General features: G+C 34.2%; 1 non-coding gene across 1 annotated transcript; it reads left to right on the top strand.

Moving 5' to 3' along the window:
• The first annotated feature begins 4,096 nt into the window (after positions 1-4,096).
• Positions 4,097-4,307, top strand: LOC131826077 (small nucleolar RNA U3). Its single transcript, XR_009351407.1, has one exon. It is a non-coding gene; the product is annotated as a small nucleolar RNA U3 (small nucleolar RNA).
• Positions 4,308-12,083: the final 7,776 nt, after the last annotated feature.

Raw genomic sequence — 12,083 nt, 5'->3', positions numbered from 1 at the left:
CAAACATCAAACTCTATTGTTTACCTAAAAAAGATTAATTTTTCCAAGGATAACAGCAGAACAGATCTGAGTACATTTGAAAGTGTTTTGCTTTTGGGAAAAGTTATTTGCAGGAATATTTATGTTTAGATAATGAATTGATGATAAATATGTGAACACTGAACAAGTTTTTGCCTACTTAATAGTAAATTGTTCTTGACAATTTAATATGTTATTACTAATGGCACATTAGTAATAAAATTATTTAATACATATTACTATCCTAATATCATGTATTTGATTAATATGCCATTCAATATTAAAGTGAAAATAAGTATTTGGAAGTGAAATACTTAAGCAGAACTAAATTCTTTGAGTTTAGCATTATTTTCTTATGTGGGTGTATATACATTTATAAAAAGTCCTTGTATTTTAAATGGTCAAAATATTTTCAGTGGTGATTTGATGACTTAATTGTAATAGGTTCCAAAACATATGGATTACATTTCCCAGTTCCATTATAGTCCCACTGGGTTTTTAAATAATGGGAAAAAAACCTCTTTAAAAAGAGAAAATAAAAAAGACCCAAAGCATGTGAAAAATAACATGAGCATTTCAACGTACTCCATATTCAACAGGATTTGCTCTTCCCAAGTGTATAATTGACCTAAATCGTAAAATTTCTGTTCAAGTACATATTTTCGTCACTGTGTTGAACATCATCTCTTAGGCACAACAGCACCCAGTAATTTTCTTTTCCCTCATATTTTCTTTTTTTACATAATTGAATACAGAGTTGAAAGTACATGAAAAATGGAGGAAGCAGACCCCTCAAACTCAGCCAATTAGGTGTTTGCTTGATTTTTTTTTCTTTTAAGTATCTACTAGTGGGAAGATCTGACTAGATAAGAATTATTGCTTATTTTTTGCCCTCGAATCTTTGTTCCTAGATTTAGTCACATAAACAGGAAGGATTTTTGTGAAGTACGATTATGCAGAATTTAAATTTTAGATTTACACTATGTGAAAATATAATACTCAAAAACCTGCTTTTACTTGATTTGCAAGGGTAATCCTTAGAATTCTAATCATACTTACCATAGAATACTCTCTACAGTTAAGACCGACAAATCCACCCAAGTTGCCAAAAAATGTCAAGACTCCTTCAATATCATGTTGAAAATAGTGTTGTTGTTTTTTTTTTGTAATTTTGAAGCAAATGTGTTTATTTTACTTTGACGTTGAGAGATGAGCACTTCTTTTATCTTCACAACATTTCATCAGAGATAACTGTTGGCTAGACACAGAATTATCCAACTTACTCTAGTTTGCTTTCTTAAAGCTTAATTCCCTATCTTATCAAATTCCATGTGATCTTTGAGACACACTCATTTTTCAATTTCCAAGTTAATTTCTCATCATGTTTGATTCATCATTGTTCATGTCCCCCGTCAGTAACTAGCTTCAAGCCCTGTCAGTGCTCTGGAGTCAAAGGTTTTTTCCTTTGTACTCTGCTGTCATTCTAGTCTTGATTTTCATTGTTTTATACCTAGATTACCTTCTCAGAGCACACCTTAAGAGCCATGATTTACCCCCATTTTAGCCTTTTCCAAGATGTTTCTCGTCCCCTGAAATCTCATGTCTTAAGCCTCTCAAATGATTCAAATCAGATCATCTTTTAAGACCAAGCTTCTATCACTTCTATCACAACCTTAGCATAACCTTAGGGATTAAGAGAAGCAAGAATGAAGTGCTGCCATTTCACTTATTTTGGAAGATTTAAAATCATTTTTTTTTGTTTTATGATCCCTTAAATTTTAATAACATTCTTTTTTTTAAGATTTTACTTATTTATTTGACAGACAGAGATCACAAGTAAGCTGAGAGGCAGGCAGAGAGAGAGAGAGAGAGGAGGAAGCAGGCTCCCTGCTGAGCAGAGAGCCCAATTGGGGGCTCAATCCCAGGACTCTGGGATCACGACCTGAGCCGAAGGCAGAGGCTTTAACCCACTGAGCCACCCAGGCGCCCCTAAATTTTAATATCATTCTGACTAATGAATGTGCATTTCGGATTTAACATTTGACTTTTTTTTTTTTTTACAACCTTTGCTGTACAATTTGACATAGAGTTCTGTCACTGAGGATTTTTGTTTTTAGCATAAAAATTGACATATGTGAAATATACACTATATAAAGGACTTCAAAATAAGTTTAATCAACCACAACTTTTGTGGTCACAATCCATAAAGTTAGAGCTTCGGTTGGCTGAGGTCAGTGTAAAACTGCTGCTACCACCTGAGAAATATTTTGCCTTTATTCTTCCTATATTATGATATCCCAAACCAAGGGTTTACCAAATATATTAGTGGAAACAATAATTAATGATTTAATTTGTGTCATCTTAATCTAAAAAAGAAAAAGAAAGGTTAGATACAAAGCCTCTAGATTTCTACATTTGAGAACACCTGAGATGTTTTAAAATGATCTCATAAACCTTTCACAGATATGTTAATATGTTCTCTAACACTCTTCTAAAACTTAGGACCTAGAACACTGAGATCCAGAGATATATTGTCAGGAATACTAACAGCTACATATATATGTCCTTGAGCAAGAGTCTCAAACTTGGTTACACAAATTTCTAGAATTCTGTGAATACAACTCCAAAACTTCATTTCAAATTAGAAAACTGTTCCAAATAGTTTATAAAAATTATGACTTACTTTTTTTAATGTTTTTTCTTAAGCAGAAGCACCAATATGACAATGATCATAGAGGAACAAGGCAAAGCAGATGTTCTATTTAACTATGACAACAAAGATGGACTAGCTATGGCACCTTTCATCTGCCAAATATGTTTATTTTCTTAAACAACATCTGCACAAGAATCTCTGACAATGAGAGGTTGAATTATTTGAACAATAACATTCTTCTAATTTTAAGATTCTCTAATTATACCAAAATTTGTTTAAAAACTATAACAATACAAAAGGACCAAACACACATACACCCACACGTACAAACACACACACACACACACACACACCATACATGCCACATAAAACTAAAACACATACATATTCTTCATGTATATACTATTTCAACTACAGTAGAAGTAGGGTTCTTTCCAGAACACAAACAAATAATGGATAGAATTTCTTCAAACAACTCCAGAATGCAAATGAAAACATCAAAAACAAGAGGGTTTATTCAGAGATCAGGACATTCCTCAGAACGCAATATGAAAATAATCCGTCCATTATTGGATGCACACATACCCATGTTCTCACACCAGAAGGCCTTAAGAATCCTTGTGCAGTGCGCACAGCCTTCCCTGTACAGAAGCGTCATCACTTCTGAATACATTCCCCTGTAGAATGAAGGATAGAACTTGGGTCACTGATGGAGCCAAATGAGAGATATAAACTACAATGCATCAAATGTGTCTTGTGGAAAGATGCCCTAAGATGGCTTGTTAACAGAAGGGAGAGTAGTACTTTCTTCCTACCAAATTCTGATGAAAAATGTAAGATATGCAATATTTAGAGAGCATTTATTATGAGCTAATTAGAGCATGTTGAGTGGAAATGAATAGTGTGTAACTCAAAGGAATTTATAGTCACAGCTTGGAGCCTCTCTGCAAATACTGATGTTCAGCAACACCAGTTCCAAAGGAAATGGGAATAGGAGGAATAGAAGCTGCCAGTGTGATGAAATGAAATAGTTGCAACTGCAGATGGATTATTAACTAATATTGACTCTTACTCTGAAAGCTGTCAGAGCTTTGCTATGCGACACTGAAACAGCTGGGAATGTTCTGTCATGAAGCCACTGGGGAAACATTCTAGTTGGGTTGAAATACAAAAGCTAGATATCGGCTAAGGACATAAGAGTCATAAGTTTGCTTCTGGGTCAGACAAAATGAACACCACTTTTTTAGTCTATTGTAAGAGATTTGCTTCTTTGATTCATCAATCATTTAAGCACTTCCAAAGTGACAGTCACAATAGCTTCTCAGCAGTTGACAGGTAACACACCAATCCTGCTATTACAGAAGTTGCAATCTAGAAAACACTTAAATGATCATTTAGCATTTTTTAATAAAAAGTGGCAAGAAAAAGACTATACTTTTAGGGATCACTTCTATAGTTTGTCACTAGAGAAGTTTCTCTGAACATATAGAATCCAGGAAACCATGGAGGAAGTACAGTGTCCCTTCCTGAGCATGAAGCTCGCTCTGGGTGTAGCTTCTACAGCTGCCCTTTGCCATTGATGATCACTCTTCCCTCCCTTGGAAGAGCAAAAAGAAAGGGAAACCATCTCAGTGGAGGTTGAGGGGGAGGGGGAAAAAGCTTCATTGTTTAAGATAGGATATTTTTACAGGATAACTGCTATAAAAATAGACCTAAAGATTTAAGGGCTCAACTTAATGGAAGTTTATATCTTGTTCATATTTCAGTCTCGAGCAAGTCATTTGGGTTAAGGGACTTATTTTCATCCCTGGTGACATCTTTGCCCTGGATTCCTTTTATTCTGCTGTTCCATCATCCCATAGGGCCTCACAGTCTTCAACAACTGCAAGCAGAAGGTGTCACACCATGAGGAAGGCACATCCATTTCTTGAAAACCTTGGTCCCCAAATGCCACACACCACTTTTCCTTTCATTCAATTGACTAATGACTAGTAAAACTAATACAGTGACTGCTACAGTTACTACACATAGTAATAAGGGGGTGGTAGAGAGGGAGAAGATGTAATAATTGGTTTGGTAACTACCTTCCAGCTACACCTTTAAGGTGGGAACAAAGAGACCAGATTTTGGTAAACAGTTAAACTTATCTAGAGTAACAGCAAAATGGAAAACATCACTTAATAAGAAAACTTGTCATATCTGGGCCTTTAAATGGTCATAAAGGAATTAATAAAAGTTTACTTTAAAAAAGCTTAAAAATATTTGATATGCAAAAATATTGTTTAGTGTTTCATATAGAAATTTTATTTTTTGGCCAAGATTAGGTTTATCATAAAGAATATATTTCCTGGGTGCCTGGGTGGTTCAGTGGGTTAAGCCTCTGCCTTGGGCTCAGGTCATGATCTCAGGTTCCTGGGATGGAGTCCCACATAGGGCTTTCTGCTCAGCAGGGAGCCTGCTTCCTCCTCTCTCTCTCTGCCTGCCTCTCTGCCTACTTGTGATCTCTGTCTGTCAAATAAATAAATAAAATCTTTTTAAAAAATTTTTTAAAAAGAACATATTTCCTTTGGTGAATATTGGAGTTGAAAATTTGCATAATAGTTGTCTTCCTCAAAAAGGGTAATTCCAGCACAGGAATGACTGGCTCTTCAAGAAATGAATTTTAAAACTATATTGAATTGTATTAACATGGACAAAAATCAAACAGTTATAAAAAATTGTAATATCAAACCCAATCCCTATTCTTATTTTAAAATTTTCTATTTTGTTGAGCATAAGAATATGTTTATAATCCAAAGTATTTGGTATTAGACACGTCTAGATAATCAATATCATACTATATCGTAAACAGATGATTTTTTTTTTAAGTTGTGAGATGAAGTATGGAGAACATTTGGAAAGACCAAATTACAGAGGGTAAATATATATCTAGAATTAGGTCATAGTTCCCTTACTTCAAGTTCCCTGAAACCTATAATAAATGCATCTCTTTGCCATTCCATCTTCTTTTTTAGTCTTGTAGATCTGTTTAAAACATTCACCTTCATAAATATAGCTAACATATCTCTAATAGATGAATTAGAAGTATATGACGTTATTCCATATATACAAGTAGTAGAATAAAAATTTCTATTTGGTAGATGCTATCATTCCATTGCATATGTGCTAATATAACATTTTTGTTGTTTTTTTTTTGAGGAAGAAATGACCCCTGACTGAACATTTCAAAAGTAAGAATCATGCTGAGTTGACTAATTTTCCCTGTCCCTTCGGCAGCCACTTTTTTATTTGCAGCTTGGCCTAGTTTTTTGACTGCATAATCTTTTCCTGGAATACGATACCTGAATAGAAATCAACCATGGGTTTCCTAGAACAGGTACTTTCTTGATAAAAAGAGACAGGTACAGCTAGAGAAATCCAAGAATTCTCTACTTTCCCCCATATTCTTGCTTTGAATTTGTACTAGTTTTCCAGAGCTGACATAACAAAGTATTACAAAATGGGTGGCGTGAGCAATAGAAATTCAATGTCTCACTGTTCTGAAGCGTTTGTAATGTGAAATCAATTTATCTGCAGGGTTGGTTCCTTCTGAAGTCCAGGAGGAGAAGAATCTGTTCCAGGCCTTTCTCCTTGGCTTGTCGACCACCGTCTTCTCCCTGTGTCTTGTCATGTTATCTTCTCTCCATGCATCTGCTTCTCAGTCAAAGTTATTTTTATAAGGATACCAGTCATATTGGATTAGTCTCTAATCTCTAAAAAAGTAAAGGTCATATTTGACAGTTATTGGAGTTAAAACATATATTTTATATATAAATGTGTGTGTGTGTGTGTGTGTGTGTGTGTGTGTGTGTATTTTGGCGGGGGCTGGGGAAGGTAACAATTACAACTCATGACAGAATTCAAATATGATGTTGAGTTAGAGTAACCGTCTTGCAAAAATGAAGGAACCAGTATGAGAATGACATCCAAAACCCAACAAGATATGGATGATGCACAGAAAGAGTAAGAGTCACTGATGGCCCTAGGGAGCACCAGCTAATCAGATGGGGACCTAATTCAAAATAACAATTTCTCTATAATGCACTTCCACAGTGAAAAAAATAAACAAATGATTTGTTAATAATTTAAACATTCAGAGATTCTTGAAAGATTTAGAAAAACCTAAGATTAGTACCATCAAAGGCACTGTTTATCTTATGTTTATTACATTTAAATACATTTATCTGAAAATGGACACATCTTCTTATACCTAAGTTTAATTTGCATTTTCACCTTGCTTACTTATAAAAATGCCTTATAAAAGTGATTATTTTTAGGCATTTATGTTGATTTCTCGAGAATCTGAACAGGACATATCCAGAGAGTAATAGACACTCTAATTTCTTCATTTTCAAATAGAACCAAATACTTTGTTTCTATAAAAATGGACTCAGAAATATTGTTTCTCAGAGGTTTGTAAAGAATTTAGTCAATGACATCCTAAATTACATCCCTCTGAATGCTTTCATTCCTATTTATATGTTTTTCTAAGCTCTACTCCTTGAAGGTCCTATTTTTCTATATACCAATATTTAACTTGGCCCATATAATTATGATAGACAAGATAATATCATTGTCCCATAATGTTGGAGTAAAAGATTTTCAATTCTATAGTATGCTTATTATTTTGATGCTGTTATTTATGATGTCTGTGATGCCTGTGTTTTAACCACATGTTAATATTCTGCATTAAATCCCCATGGTATACACTCAATCTGTTTCATCAGCTCTAAAACAGAACACTAGCTGTCTAATTGAGTCATGTTTGCATTTCCAGCTGTGTGTAGGCAGCTAGCCACATTCTTTTCTATTCATATAAACAGACTGTTACAATTATGTAAACAGTATAACTTTTAAATGCTTATTATGTTCCATTAGATCTATTTACTAGACTCTCATAATCTTAAAACATCAAAATTTGAAATAAAGGATATTAGATTAGGATAGTATTTTGAGACTGGTCAACAATGTATACACCCAGTTTTATACAAGAAAAGGAAGCAGAAATCCTTTTTTAAAAAGGAAAACCTGAGGAAGTATAGTAATGGAAGATTCCTTTTATTGATGAGCCATTTCCATGGTACTTAGTCTGATAGATCAAATAGAAATTGAGGTAAACTAGGGTATATGTTTGATTTAAGGACTCATGGTTGAATGTACATAAATGTAGCAACTATCAAATTTCTTTTTTTTTTAAGATTTTATTTATTTATTTGACAGACAGAGATCACAAGTAGGCAGAGAGGCAGGCAGAGATAGAGGAGGAAGCAGGCTCCCTGCTGAGCAGAGAGCCCGATGCGGGACTCGATCCCAGGACCCTGAGATCATAACCTGAGCCGAAGGAGCGACTTAACCCACTAAGCCACCCAGGAACCCCAAATTTCTGATTTAAAGAATACTTAAATAAACCAATAAAGGTGACATTTAGAATTTTTACTTCGGACAAAAGTAGAAAATCCTTCTACTCCAGCATATTTCTTGTTAGTTTAAAAGAGGACAGTACTTTTTTATTCCTCTCACTCATTTGGCTAAACTTATGATTGATATAAAATTAATAGGTGTTTGTTTAGGGGAGAATAAATAGTCCCAGGGGCAGAAACAAGGTGAAAGTGCCTCAGAGGAAAATAAATGGTTTTATTAATGTTCTATTAACAGTTATTATTAATGAATACTCCAATTCTTGATGTTGAAATAATGCAGTAGAATAAGACCTTTCTAAATCAAATGAATTGATGCTATGTATATTTCATGGCATTCAAATTCTTTAAAATCACTTACAGTGTAAAAATAATTCTAATGACACATGCCTTCAATAATTATATATTTGTCTAATGACAAATTCCTTCAATAATTCAACAATGCCATAGTGTGGTTGGAAAGAATCTTACATACCAGGAAAGCATCTTCCCCTTCAACACAGAAATCTATGTTTCCTCTAACATAAAATCAGGAATATTCCTTTGAATATTCCATTCAGGAAGGATTTCGGTGTAATTGTAGGGCTACAGGATTCATTTCTGAACAAAGCGCTTGTAGTATAGATTAACTTAATAAGACCTTGCTTTTCCTTGATTGTCACTAGATTTACCTTGTTCCATCTTCCACTAATTTACAGAATAGATTTAATCTGTCTCAAAAATACAATACACTAACCCAATGTCTTTGTTCCCTATTTGACTTTATGACTCTGGAGGGCAGAAACACTACTGATTTACCAACCTATTGTCATAACCAAGCCTATGATAAGTGTTCGATTATTTGTGAAATTAAAACAAAAGGGTTCTAGGGCACCAGGGTAGCTCAGTTGGTAAAGCATCCACCTTCTACTCAAGTCATGATCTCAGGGTCCTGGGATGGAGCACAGGTCAAGCTCCCTGCTCACTGGGGGATCTTCTTCTCCCACTCCCTCTGCCTCTTCCCCATTGTTCGTGCTCTGTCTCTCTCTCTCTCATCCTTTCAATAAATAAACAAATAAATAAATAAAATGAAAGGGTTCTTTACATAATACTCTACAGTGTTATCATAACCACATATATCACACCATCATAACTTACGAGAACTATCATTAACTGTATTTTTCAAAATTCTGTTTAGGTTATCTGAAACCTTTTCTTTCCTCTCCTTTAAATTTGATGCACTTAATCTAATTTGTATTAATTTGGCTTTCCTGTTGCTAAACAACTTTAAATTTTCTAAAAAATTCTGAATTTTAACTTAATTTAGTTAAATAAAAGATGTCGTTGGGAGAGGTACAGCTATATTCAAGATCTATAGCTCTGATGATTGGTAAAGTAACCACTAGGCAAACGGAACTTGTGAGCACTTGAAGTAGAACTCTTTCAAACTGACATGTGCTTTAGGCATAAAATGCACTCTTGATTATAGAGACTTAGAACACAAAAAAGGGAACTAATTTTTATATCAAATAGGTTAGTGTATTGTATATCAAATGAAAATTTCTTGGACTATTGGATAAATAAATTAATTTTCCTTGTTTCTTTTTACTTTAATGTGGCATTTAGAAAAGAGAACTTTGCACATTACATTTTAATTAGATATTCCCACTCTCAAAGAATTATTGATAATCCTTTACATGGAGAAATAGTCATGATCTGCGTTCATAATTGTTGGCTTACTATAATACTGTTAAGAAATATCAGTGTCTTCATTAGATTTTAACTCAAAGGAGGTCTTTCCTCTGATAATCTAGTTACTTGCCAGCAATGTTTAAATCTGTTCTAATCTTTTCTCAAGATTGGGCTTTTCAATTTCCTCAATGATTTTAAGTGGTCTTTTATTAAACAACGAACAATTTTGTAAGGCTCTTTTTCCTTCTGCATCAACCATTTGTTAATCCTCTCAATTTGTTTCTCTAAATGATATTGATGGCTTTGTTATTTGATCATTTTTTTTAATGTAAAATACACTGTCTCGAGCATAGATCTTAATTTCATCATGTGAGTGTCATAAATATCATTTATTAAGAAATGATTATTAGGAAACAAAATATTGCCACTATGAAAGAAAATACATGTTTCCTGTTTAATAGTTGCCATTTCAAGAACTATGTTTAAGGTCAATGATAAATCTGTTACTAAAGTAAAGGCAATGTGAAGGCAGGACAGTGCTATTTTCCCAATATTCCATTAGAGTTCCATTAAATAGGATTTCAAATGACCTCACTGTGTCAACCACTTCAGAAGTTCTGAAGCAGAAATTCTTTTTTTTTTTTTTTTAAGATTTTATTTATTTATTTGACAGACAGAGATCACAAGTAGGCAGAGGCAGGCAGAGAGAGAGGAGGAAGCAGGCTCCCTGTGAGCAGAGAGCCCAATGCGGGGCTTGATCCCAGGACTCTGGGATCATGACCTGAGCCAAAGGCAGAAGCTTTAACCCACTGAGCCACCCAGGCACCCCAAAAAGAAATTCTTAAATGCATTTCATATTTAATTTCTAATTATCTTTTTAAAAGAACCATATCCTCAGTTCTAAGTTTTCTGACTCACAAGTTAAGCAAGAATAATGAAGTGTTACTGTCAAACTGAATTCTTTTAGAAATTCAGCAATAGAACAGGAATTTTCCTTTAGAGAATAAATGTGTAGGAATAAGCACCGCCTTAAGACTTGACTTGTGCAGGGGCGCCTGGGTGGATCTCAGGGTCCTGGGATCGAGTCCCACATTGGGCTCTCTGCTCAGCAGGGAACCTGTTTCTTCCTCTCTCTCTGCCTGCTGCTCTGCCTACTTGTGATCTCTGTCTGTCAAATGCTTGAAAGTAAAGTTTATTTATACATGGTGTTAATAGTGGCGGTACCATTAAATTGGATTCCTTTCCTTTTTTCCCTCTCTTTCTTTGTTCTTATTATTTCCAAAATGTTTATGTATTTATTATTTTGTGTACTGGTTCTCATTCCTATTACTCTTTGCTTTCACCTGAATTTTCAAATGATTTAACTTCCAAGGCTATCTTGGACTTCCTTCCACATTTACTTTACTTATTGATGTCCACTACATTTATATACTTTCATCCCTGGAAGGTTTTTTCCGAAAAAATCACTATTTAATTTCATATAACTTGGTTCCAGTAAATATTCCAACAGCTGAAAAACATGATGTCTAAAAATACTGCCATAAACCATGTAATTAAAAATTGTGGTTATATATTCATACACATACACTCACATAGAGATCCATGGAGTTCCCTTTCAATTTCTTTTCTACCAAATGTGCAAGGTACAGATTCTGGTAGGAGTAAGTATATACATAGTGACTTTCATAAACAGATGGATTTTTAAATTTGAAAAACATAGCAAAAATAGAAAAAAAATGTTTTATCATTTCCCGGAGGGAATTTCTTTCTGATCTTCCTAAGAATAGAGAGTTTTATGTTATTATGTGAACATCAATAGGGAAGTTCAACTTTAAATATATAACCCTCACATGATGGTATTGACTTCAATATTGGAATCAACTTTTTTATTTTATATTTTTATTATTTTTAAAGTTGCATTTATTTGACACAGAGAGAGAGAAACAGAGAGAACAACAGAGCAGAAGGAGTGGAAGAGGGAGAGACTCTCAAGCAGACTCCAACCTGAGCTTATAGACCAAGGTGGACTCAAATTCCAGCACACTGAGATCATGATCTGACCTGAAATCAAGAGTCAGATGTTTAACCAACTGAGCCACGCAGGTTCCCCAGGAGTCAATTTTTTTAAAAACACCTCATTTATATTATCCTCAAAGTAGACACCTTCCAGAAGTGTAGTTACCTATGTCTTAGATCTTTCCCCATGATGTCAGTGTAACAGTTCTTGATCAAACTTCCTAACATCAGGCATGAAAGAAAACAAAATTTAGAAAAGAAAGTGTTAA

This window comes from Mustela lutreola, chromosome 2 (assembly GCF_030435805.1).
Source record: "Mustela lutreola isolate mMusLut2 chromosome 2, mMusLut2.pri, whole genome shotgun sequence".
Taxonomy (NCBI): Eukaryota; Metazoa; Chordata; class Mammalia; order Carnivora; family Mustelidae; genus Mustela; species Mustela lutreola.
The sequence above is the reverse complement of the archived record's forward strand: the minus strand, read 5'-3'. Positions and strand labels throughout refer to the sequence as shown.